This window comes from Lynx rufus, unplaced genomic scaffold (assembly GCF_022079265.1).
Source record: "Lynx rufus isolate CCGP_SWC_20201006 ecotype Redwood Valley unplaced genomic scaffold, mLynRuf1.p SCAF_8, whole genome shotgun sequence".
NCBI lineage: Eukaryota > Metazoa > Chordata > Mammalia > Carnivora > Felidae > Lynx > Lynx rufus.
The window spans coordinates 83,550,169-83,561,812 of NW_025814896.1; positions in this window are offsets into that span (position 1 = coordinate 83,550,169).

The following is an 11,644-nucleotide window of genomic DNA, read 5'->3' on the forward strand; positions in this document are numbered from 1 at the left end:
AATTGCTAGCTATAGACCTTTTTCCTATGCTTAATACAAGTGTTAGAATACTGCTCCTTCCAGCCTGATTAAGAATTAAAAAAAAATGTAGAATTCCTTTTCAGTGGCAGCATTATTTCATCAAGAGATGGATTTTGCTCTTAATTAGCCAACATGCCACTAGGGAAGCTTCAGAGTCATGGGTGTGAAACAGCCTCAAGCAGGAGATCAATCTAAAGGAAAAAAATGGTGGCTGGGGAATAATTGGCAGCTCCGGTGAACGTGGGCTGGTTATAACAGTGACAATATGTTCCAGTGGAATATCACAAACCTCTCTCCCCTATTTCCAACTTGGCACATTTCAAGCTCAACAAAAGCCGAACAATATATCCCATGGTTATTTGTCTATTGTTTTTTTTTTTTTCTTGCTGCTTCATTGAGGTTTTCTCGTATGTTGGGTTGACAATCTGGACATGTCCCCCGAATGGATTAGGGGATTAAGAAGAAATATGAATTCTAAAAATAATAATCCTTCAGTAGGTTGGTGCTTAAAAACAGATCTGGAACTGATCTATACAACGGAAGACAGGCAAACTTGCACTAATTTGCTAAACCCAAATGTTGATTTAATACACACGTACACACACGCACACATGCATGCACACACACAAACTGAACTCAGACTTTTTTTGAATGATGCCTACCATATTGAGTAGAAACTGACTCCATTTTTAAAAATTATATAGTCAAAAAAATGGCAACATAAAATTTTTTCTGAAGTGAGTTGATACTGAATTTTGTTCAAATTCCTACTTTGTTTTCCTTTTATTTTATTATTATTATTTTTTTAATGTTTATCTATTTTTTTTGAGACAGAGAGAGACAGAGCATGAATGGGGGAGGATCAGAGAGAGAGGGAGACACAGAATCTGAAACAGGCTCCAGGCTCCGAGCTGTCAGCACAGAGCCCGACGTGGGGCTTGAACTCACGAACCGCGAGATCATGACCTGAGCCGAAGTCGGACGCTTAACTGACTGAGCCACCCAGGTGCCCCTTGTTTTCCTTTTAAAATAAGCTTTGTGTGTGGAGCCTGACTCTTAGAACAAATGAACTGACAGACATGCAGGCCACTAGGCCCTCTGACCACCCATTAATGCCTCATTCCAGAAGGCTTTATCTGGGATTTGATTTGTGTAAAGTGGTCTGGACGAAGAAGGGGACGTCTACCCTTCCTTCTGATATTCTTGCATTTTAGATGTTGGTAGCCTTTCTCCTTCCCTTCACTAAACATGGAGCATTGATCCTGCCTTATTTCCTAAGTTATTGATGTGGTTGAATGTATTTCTTAAAAGTGTTTATTAAAGGAAACAGCATAGTCATTTTGGTGCAAGTTCCAAGTGATCTCCCCAGTTATCTTGCTATAGTCTTCTTGCTTTGATTGGCCAGTCTAAGTAAGTCAGTTGAAGACATAGGTAACCTCCTTTGAAAAAAATTTTTGCTTTGATTTCTATTCTACATCTAAAGTAAAGTACATTTTGGGGGGCACCTGGGTGGCTCAGTTGGTTGAGTGTTTGACTCTTGATTTTGGCTTAGGTCATGATCTTGTGGTTTGTGAGATCAAGCCCTGTATCAGGCTCTGTGATGACAGCATGGACCCTGATTGGGATTCTCTATCCCTCTCTCTCTGCTCCTCCCCTGCTCGTGTGTGCACCCTTCTCTCAAAATAAATAAATAAGTAAACACACAAAAAAGTAGATAATCTCAGGCTGTAAGAGGTTGTTTCATTTTCTTTTCTTTTTGTGTGATAATGATACCTTTACCTCTGGTGTGTATAAGAAGAAAATGTCTGTTCTGGAAGGCTCATGGAGTCTCTTTATGCTTAAATTGAGCAATGCTGGAGAGCAAGACTCTTCCTGATCAACATGGGTCTACCAGTTCAGTTCCAAATGAGAAGGGACCAAAGACTCCGTGTGCTGATTAACATGAGGGGGTGTCATCAACCATATTAGAGTCACCAGAAACTATTTTTGGGTACTGATGTGGGTGCATGTTCCATTCTTGGCAGGTACATGGTGGAAAGCAAAGCTGGTACCCCTTGGGTTGACATGGTGGAGTGCAAGAAATCCATCCATGTTTTCAACCAGGTGCAACTCCACTTTACATATCAGTGCCACAGGGTCTGTTTCCAAATAAGTTTTGAGCCACTTTTTGAAATTTTCAGTTCATAAGGGAAATCATGGTTATATCATCCTGAATGAGACTCTGGGTTCTCCAAGTTTTGGCCTCATCTTAACACCACCTCTCGTTTGTTGACTGGCAGAGACTCTTTTAGAGTTACTATATTGCCTGACACAAGCTAGAAGGTAGTTTTTGTCTGTCACATTAAAGGTTTTTTTCTCTCATGCATAAATAATATATCTATATATACCTATCTATATAGATATCTATAGATATTATTTATATAGATATATATATAGTCTCTTCTGAAATATGAAGGAAATAAAGTCCCCATTCACTCACTGTGTCCCAATCCAGGCCTGCTTCCAGAGGAGACAACCCTCATGCCTTGGCCTGTGTGCATTGGTTTACATTTTCCTGTACACTCACATATAAGATGGTGGGCTTCTAGAAATCATCCAGTGTTGTTTTGGTGGTTTCTTTTTCCAAACGTGAATGGTATCACCCTATGTGGACGATTCCACAGCTTGCTCTTTTAATCAAATCATGTGTCTGAGAACTGGCCAGGTTGTTCTATGGAGACCTGAGTTATTCCTTGGAAAATTTCATAGGCTTTAATAAAATAAAAAGTGCAGACAAGAAACAACAAGTGTTGGCAAGGATGTGGAGCAAAAGGAACACTTGTGATCTGTTGGTAGGAATGCAAACTGGTGCAGCCACTGTGGAAAACAGTATTGAGGTTCCTCAAAAAGTTAGAAATAGAACTACCCTACAATCCAGTAGTCTTTGGTAACTATTGGTTTGTCCTGTATAATTAATAGTCTGTTTCTTGGTTTCTCTCTCTCTCTTTTCCCCTTTGCTTATTTTTTTCTTAAATTCCACACATGAGTGAAATCATATGGTATTTGTCTTTTCTGACTGATTTATTTTGCTTAGCATTATGTTCTCTAGCTCCATCTATGTCATTGCAAATGGCAAGATTTCATTCTTTTTTATGGCTGAATAATATTCACACACACACACACACACACACACACACACACACACACACACACCACATCTTCTTTATTCACTAATGATGGACTCTTGGGCTGCTTCCAAATTCCACATCTTGGCTATTGTAAATAATGCTGTGTAAACCTAGTATATCTTTGAATTAGTGTTTTTGTGTTCTTTGGGTAAATAAGTAGTGTGATTGCTGGATCATAGGGTAGTTCTGTTTTCAACTTTTTCAGGAATTTCCATACTGTTTTCCAGAGTGGCTGCACCAGTTTGCATCCCCACCAATAGCACACAAGTGCTCCTTTTTCTTCACATCCTTGCCCACCTATGGTACAGGAACAAAAATAGACACATAGTCCAATAGAATAGAATAGGAAACTCAGAAATAAACCCACAATTATATGGTCAATACTTCAACAAAGCAGGAAAGAATATCCAATGGGAAAAGGACAGTCTCTTCAACAAATGGTGTTGGGAAAACGGGACAGAAACATGCAAGACAATGAAACTGGACCACTTTATTACACTATACACAAAAATAAGTTGAAAATGGATTAAAGAGCTAAGTGTGAGACCTGATACCATAAAAATCCTAGAAGAGAACACAGGCAATAACCTCTTTGACATCAGCTGTAGCAACTTCTTTCTAGACACGTCTCCTGAGGCAAAGGAAACAAAAGCAAAAATAAGCTATTAGGACTACATCAAAATAAAAAGCTTCTGCACAGTGAAGGAAATGATCAACAAAACTAAAAGGCAATCTGCAGAATGGGAGAAGATATTTACAAATGACATATCCAATAGAGGGTTAGTATCCAATATATATATAGAACTTACAAAAAAAAATCACCTGCTTTATTTACTCTTGAAGCTACATTGGGGTCTAGGTCCATGTTTCTGATATGAGTGTCCTAATTTTGAGGCCAGATCTATGCCAACATAGGGAGTACTTCAGGATGAACAAATGTTTTGAAAAAGTGTCTTTTGACATTTTTTCTTTTATTTTTTTAAATATAATTTATTGTCACGTTAGCTAACATACATTGTATGTAGTGTGCTCTTGGTTTCGGGGGTAGATTCCCGTGATTCATCACTTACATACAATACCCAGTGCTCATCCCAACAAGTGCCCTCCTCGATGCCCATCACACATTTTAATATTTTATTTGATTCTGCCAGCCAAATAGTTTGGTGAATGTTTGGGCTATCCTAACCTACAAATCTTTTAAAGATGTTTCCCCAGCGGGTTTACTTCCCATATTCAATAGGAAAGTGTGTAGTTAAAATGTGGGAAGCACTTGCTGGAGAAATATCGTCCTCAAAAGCACAAATATGGAGAGGACAGTGGTTCCTAAACACGTGTTTATGATGGTATCATTGGTCAGTAGAAGTTCCTCATTTTGAAATGACTGCAAATCAGAATGAGAGGATAGACTCAGTAGCTCAGTTGTTTTATAAATGAAAGGGTTTGGATCCTCCCCCAGAGATCTTCAGAGTTTTGGTAACTCAGTGGCTAATTCTAAAGAGAATCCATTTCTAAAAATGGTCCATTTATTGCAGCAGTTTGAGAAGGCACCAATGGGTACTAATGGATGAACTATCCCTGAAAAAGAAATTGTTGTTAAAAAAGTTCTGTTTGTAAATTCTGCTTGCCCATGGAATGAACTAATTTTTGCATTTCAGTACCAAGATTTGGAACTTCGCATAGATGTATTTGAACATAAAATTTTAAAGCCATTGTTGCCCTGGCTACGTGCTACAGACACCCCCCCCCCCCCCACACACACACCCCCCCCATCGACCACCTGGTTAGTTTTCTGAGAGTTTCTGCGGGAAAGGTTTACAATGGCTGGTTCCTGGTTTGATGTCATATCGATAAATTATGGTGCTTTAAACAGATGTGATCTCACAGCATGGAATCCTTCAGGGTAAAGCTCGTGAAAAGGTTTCTTTCCCCTCTTGGTTTCATTGTAGTTTTGTTGTTTGGAGGTTTTATGTTGTTCATTTAGTTTCCTGGCTATTGGGGTTTTATAGTCGTATTTCCTTTGTTTAATATAATTTCCTTTTTTCTTTTAGCTATTTTTGTTAGGGTGCCCAGAGGCTTCAGTTATGAGTGGCTGTAAAGTAAAATATATTATGATTATTACAATGATAAAGTATAAGCTTTTAAGAGTCTGCTTATATTGACCCATATATTCTCTTTCTCCCTCTTTCCAACATGCACACAGAGGCACATTGGAAATGTGATAGAAAACGGCTGCCAATTCAAAAGCAGGAAAAGAGCAAACCCACATATACAGCAAGAGAGCTGTGAGCTGGACTGGCTCCCAGCAGAAGTGAGACTGGGAATCTTGGATTCAGATTGGTTGCCTCTTCTCTCCTCTGTGATGTGGCAGAAGATGTCAGCACCTATGCTTGAACTTAGTCATTACTGCTTACTTCCCAAACTTTTCCCAGCTCTCTGACTCCCTCGAGTCTTAGCTTCCTCATTTGTGAGTTAGAGACGATGGGCTCTTCATACTGAGGCTATTGTGAGGGCTCAATGGAAGCACCAAGAACGGATCCTGGGATACAGTAGGTGCTTCATAATTGCAAACCAGCATGAACATGAACTATATTCCTGCCTGTCCCCTCGTGATGCCTGGTCTCTGGCAGCTGGTCTCTGGTGCTCTGGGCTCACTGAGACCTGGCAGTTTTCCCAGAGTGGCACTAAATCCATGTCTGTCTTTGGTGTCTTGGTACTTAAGTGTCCTGTGCCACCAGTTCCCTTCCAGCCACAGATCCTGGCTCACTCTGACAGAACCTTGTTTCTGCTAGTAGTCATGCTTAAAAAGGGGCTAATGACCACTCAAGTGTGAGATGATGATTTATGAATGCCATCCCTCCAGACAGTGTTTGCAATATTGCAGGTTTTGCTTTTATTTTATTTGGCACTAGAAAGGCATCAAGAATAAAAGGAAACTGTCTAAAATGGTGGAATATAAGCAGTGTAATTTTTTTTTTTTTTTTTTTTTTTTTTTTGTGGAGGGGAAGGAGGCTTTTTATCCTGAAAGTTTTCACATCATACCCCAATTTTAGCTGCGGAGTCTAGTCTCTCCACCAGTATGATTCCTTACCATGCTGGGTTGGATAGTGTCCCCCACAAATTCAGGTCCATTTGGAACCTGTGAATGTGATCTTATCTGGAAGTAGTCATCGAAGATGCTCATGGTAAGATGAGGCCAGATTGGATTAGGATGAGCCATAAATCCAATATGACTGAGTCTTAACATGAATAGGTAAATTTGAACATAGACATATAGACATATGGGGGATCAGGCTGTGTGAAGACAGAGACAGAGATTGGAGAGAGGTGTCTGTAAGTCAAGGAGCAAATAGGATTGCTGACAACCATCAGAAGATAGGAAAGACAGGGAAGGATTTTTCCTTAGAGCCTTCAGAAGGAACATGGGCCCACCATCTCCTTGATTTTGAGAGAATAAACTTGTGTTGTTTTAAGCCACTCAGTCTGTGGTACTTTGTTACAGCAGCCCCAGGATGCTAGTACGCTGACTAAGCAGGATGCTTGCTGAACGTTCAGGATTAGCTCAGTGGAGCCAGCAATGGGGCTGGGGGTGTTGTGGGGAGATTTGGGAACAGGCAACTGACATTGACTAGAGCAGTGGTAGAGCCTAGAGCATGAGGTCTGTGCTCTGCAGCTAGGGGGCAGGGCACCTGCAGGCTGCTTGGAAGGATGGTACGGAGGGTGTTTCTGAGTGATGAACTACCTCTGTTCAACGAGAGTATGCCTCACTTTACAAAATGAATACACTTCTAAGATAGTCCAGATAAGCCAAATTTTTCTCCATTTTCTCCAGGAGAAAGTAAACTTTAAAGGAAACATCAACATTTCTTTTTTTTTTTTAAATTTTTTTTTTCAACGTTTATTTATTTTTGGGACAGAGAGAGACAGAGCATGAACAGGGGAGGGGCAGAGAGAGAGGCAGACACAGAATCGGAAACAGGCTCCAGGCTCTGAGCCATCAGCCCAGAGCCCGACGCGGGGCTCGAACTCACAGACCGCGAGATCGTGACCTGGCTGAAGTCGGACGCTTAACCGACTGCGCCACCCAGGCGCCCCGAAACATCAACATTTCAAGAAACTATAAATCTTCTTACAAAGTGAAAAACCCATTCCCCTTCCCAACCTGGGCATTTTTTAGTTTGGAAATTTCTATCCTTATACTTGAAAGTGAGGAACTTGCTGAAATGCAAGCAAGAGCCCAAGCATGTTTGGGTGAATGAAGGGAGGTGAACTTTCCTTTTCTATAGTGAAAAGAAATCATACAACTCTGCTAATTTAAGAATTTGAGAGTAATCTCTTTAGACACTTGATAATTTATTTCTGAATGGAATAAAATTTAGCCAGAAGAGGCTATTGTGTGTCAAAATAGAGGAGGCCCTTACTTGATCATTTGAAATAGCAGATAAAAATAGTGTTGTTGAACCATCCATTCAACAAACATTTTTCAAGTGCCTGCTACATGATAGACACTCTATTGGGTACCTGGGGAGAAAGACATCAATAATCTTGATCCTTGTGATCCTTGCCATCCATAACATTAGGGAGGGGATACCCAGGCTCGTAAATATGTGATAGCATTTCTGAACACCCCAACCCCCACCCAAATACCAGGCCCCATCTCAAAAGCTTTACATGCAGAACAGCATCATTTATTCTCCCACATCCTTAAAGAAGTAGGTTCTGTTACTGGTCCCATTTTGCAGATGAGGAAACTGGGGCTTGGAGCAGCTGAGTAGCTTGCCTATTGTCATTCAACTTAGTTAAGTGGTGAAGTTGAGATTTAAATGTAGTTCTGGGGCCCTGAAGACTCCACTCTTTACTGGTGGGGTTACCAGAGGAGTATGGCCAGAATGCCATGAGCCACAGAAGTTTCCAGATAAGGCTCTGCCCCCTCCTGCATGGTGCTTTGGTCCTGGTTCAGGCACAGATATTTTTTGAGGTCAAAAGAGAGACTTGTATGTGAAGGAAACTTTGGAACCATAGGTGGTAGGAGAGGGGGAGGAACAGACATCAGGGGATTGCCTTTCATGGAGTCCCATTTTAAATGTGATGGTGGGGGTGCCTGGGTGGCTCAGTTGGTTAGGTGTCCGACTTCGGCTCAGGTCATGATCTCATGGTCTGTGAGTTCGAGCCCCGCATCAGGCTCTGTGCTGACGGCTCAGAGCCTGGAGCCTGCTTCAGATTCTGTGTCTCCCTCTCTCTCTGACCCTCCCCCATTCATGCTCTGTCTCTCTCTGTCTCAAAAATAAATAAACATTAAAAAAAAATTAAATGTGATGGTGGTTTCAGGCTATTTAAATGTATTCCACCATAGTATTTGCTATGCAGGTCACAATCTAAGAGGTGGAAATGGAGGTGTGCTAGAAATTTCCCCTAGGCAAAAGTACCTTCAGCCTGGGTAGGTTAGTGAATTCAGGGCACTTTAAAAATATAAGTGCTATTGGGGAGTGATAGAACAGTAACTTCCAAAAGTTGGGAACACCTTACCTCAAATCATTTGAATACATGGGTACTGGCAGAAAGCTAGGCTCTGAGAAAATGACAGGTAAATTTATAGGACATGTAAATTGTTGGGGACTGGGAACAGTCTAAAGCTACCTGGCACTGCTGGCATTTTGAAGTGAAGAGGCTTACCTGAATCTAGTCCTTGGCTCACTCCTGTGGAACCTTCAAACTTTGACTCAAGGGTCACCTCCTTGAGGATGCATTCTCTGACCTCCCAGAGTCCCTCCTCTGTGCTCCTCTTGTACATTCTAGGCACCTCTAGTGTAGTATTCACTATACTTTGTTGGAGTGATCACTTAAGGAGTCTGCTGTCTTACTCCAGCCCCCATCATATTTCTAAGACCATGGAAATGGCACATGATAGGTACCCAAGTTGGAACTGAACTGAGTGGGTTTATTAGGTTAACAAGGACAAGGGGGAATGGGTCCAGAAAGGGGGGACTTGAGGAATGCTGACAACAATAGTCTCTCATTTCATAATCTTGTGTCAAACAGACCTGGGTTCTACATATTTGAATTTAAAGTCCAGTGTATTGTCAATCTGGGCCACTTTTGTAACATTAATTCTACCTAGAATAATTCTTTTTCTCCAACCAGACCTAGAAAGAATACAAATGCCAGGCTTTACTCTCTTGGGAGCAAAGCAAACATGGCTGGCCTGGGTTCAGAAGAGAGAAGGGACATTGATCCATCTTCCTACCCTCCAAGTAAAGAAGAGGGAGACTAGTTAAGCAACTGGTTAGGCAAGATCCACTATAATGCAGAAAGCTATATCTTGGAAAGAAGAGGATCTAGTCTGTCAAGACCAAGGGCACCACCCATTATCTCCTTAACATGCTCCTCCAGCATGGTGGACAATGGGGGAATTTTATACACTTTCAGATCAGCTATATCTTCTGGTATAGCAGAAGAGCAATAGCTCTGCTGATTGTGCTTCAGATGTTGAAAATGATTCTTCTAAATATCTTCTCAGGCAGCTTTGGATAATTTCAAACTTGAAAAAAGAAGTCAAGGGTAGAAAATGACCTTTTTTTTTTCCTTTGAAACCTCTTTCTTTCTTTCTTTCTTTCTTTTGACACATCATTGCAAATCAGTGTAGACTATAAAGTTCTAAATTTTGTTTGAAATTTCTATTCATTATAGAACAGCCTCCTTGCTCTGTATTGGCAGAAGCAGGCTTTTCCTTAACATAAGCCAAGGCATGGCCATAAACCAGGCCGACAGGTATAATGAGTTTGGAAGGTATTGTTATTTGTTACTAAGAGGGCTTATAGCACACAACTCACCCTAAAAACAAATGAGCTCTAAATACTTGGATGACAAAGGGCTGTAAATGTAAACTCACTCAATTTATCTTTATGAGGGCTTACCTGTCTTTGCAGATGGCTTCCCACTCTGACTTGTTGCTATTAGCCAGTTCTTTAATGGAGATTTAAAAATAATAATAATAAAACCCAGCAAACTTGAATGAATTGATGTGTTGGAGCCTCCAGTTGCAGACCTAAGAGTAGAAGTGGGGTCCTATGCAACCGGGTCAGTCATGCTGGCTGCCTAACAGTAGGTAAGTTGCTTGAGTTTGGGAGAAGGCAGGGTTCTGTGGTGTCAAGAATATGGACTTGGGAACAGATAGACTTGGGTACAAATTCCAGCTCTACCATTTACTAGTGGAGGGACGTCAGCCCTCACATAGCTCTCTTTTTCATATTTTCTATTTTTGAATAGGTAATACTTTTATGTTTGAAAAAAATTGAATATAAAAATATGGGCTTAGAATCTTGTTCTCTCCTTTGTCCCTATCCATCTTGTTTGCCCCTTCCCTGATTTCTGTGGGCAACCATTGTTATTAGATTCTTATTTTTTTTCTGGTGGTTTTTGGTGGAAATATAAGCAATTATTAATATATATTATTGATTTTCTTTCTTTCTTACCCCAAAGGCATCATATTACAGTTGACCCTTGAACAATGTGGGGGTTGGGGGTGCTGACCTTCTGTGCAGTAGGAAATCTGCATGTAACTTTCGATTCTCCTGAAACTTAACTAATGATAGCCTACTACTGACCAGAAATCATTCCAATAAAATAGTCAATTAACACATATTTCATATGTGTACTATATACTGTATTCTTATAGTAAAGTAAGCTAAAGAAGAGAAAATGTTATAAAGAAATCACAAGGAAAAGAAAATACACTTATAGTACTGTATTAAGAAAAAAATCTGTGTACAGGGGCGCTTGGGTGGCTCAATCAGTTAAGCATCTGACTCTTGATTTCGGCTTGGGTCATGATCTCATGGTTTGTGGGTTCAAGCCCTGCTTCGGGCTTTGTGCTGACAGCATGGAACCTGCTTGGGATTCTCTCTCTTTCTCTGCCACTCCCCTGCTCTCTCTCTCTCTCTCTGTCAAAAATAAATAAGTATTAAAAAAATCCATGTATAAGTGGACCAACTCAGTTCAAAGCTGTGTTGTTCAAGAGGCAACTGTATATACATTGTCTTGAACCTTGTTTTTTCATTCTTAACATCAGAACATAAAGAGCTTTCTCATTTTTTAGAATTGCACAGTATTCCATTCCATGGATGTACCATCATTTATTCAGTCAGTACATTATTGCACTGTGTTTAGTCTTTTGCTGTCAGGAATAATGGCACAACAAATAACGTGGCAGGGATGTCCCATGTGTGCTGGTATGCTTGTAGGAATACCTTTGTTGAGGTACAGGATAAATGCATCTGTAATTTTAGTAGTGTTTGAGCCACACGGTTCTAACTTCTTTAACGATTTGCGTTAACCAAGTGGTGATTAGAAAAATGCTGCCATCTCACACTTTAGTGTACTTTTAAGATAGAGTCCTATGAAAGTTATTATCACATTTACTCCCAGGTCTATAATACAGTGGCTGAGAGCATGGAATATGG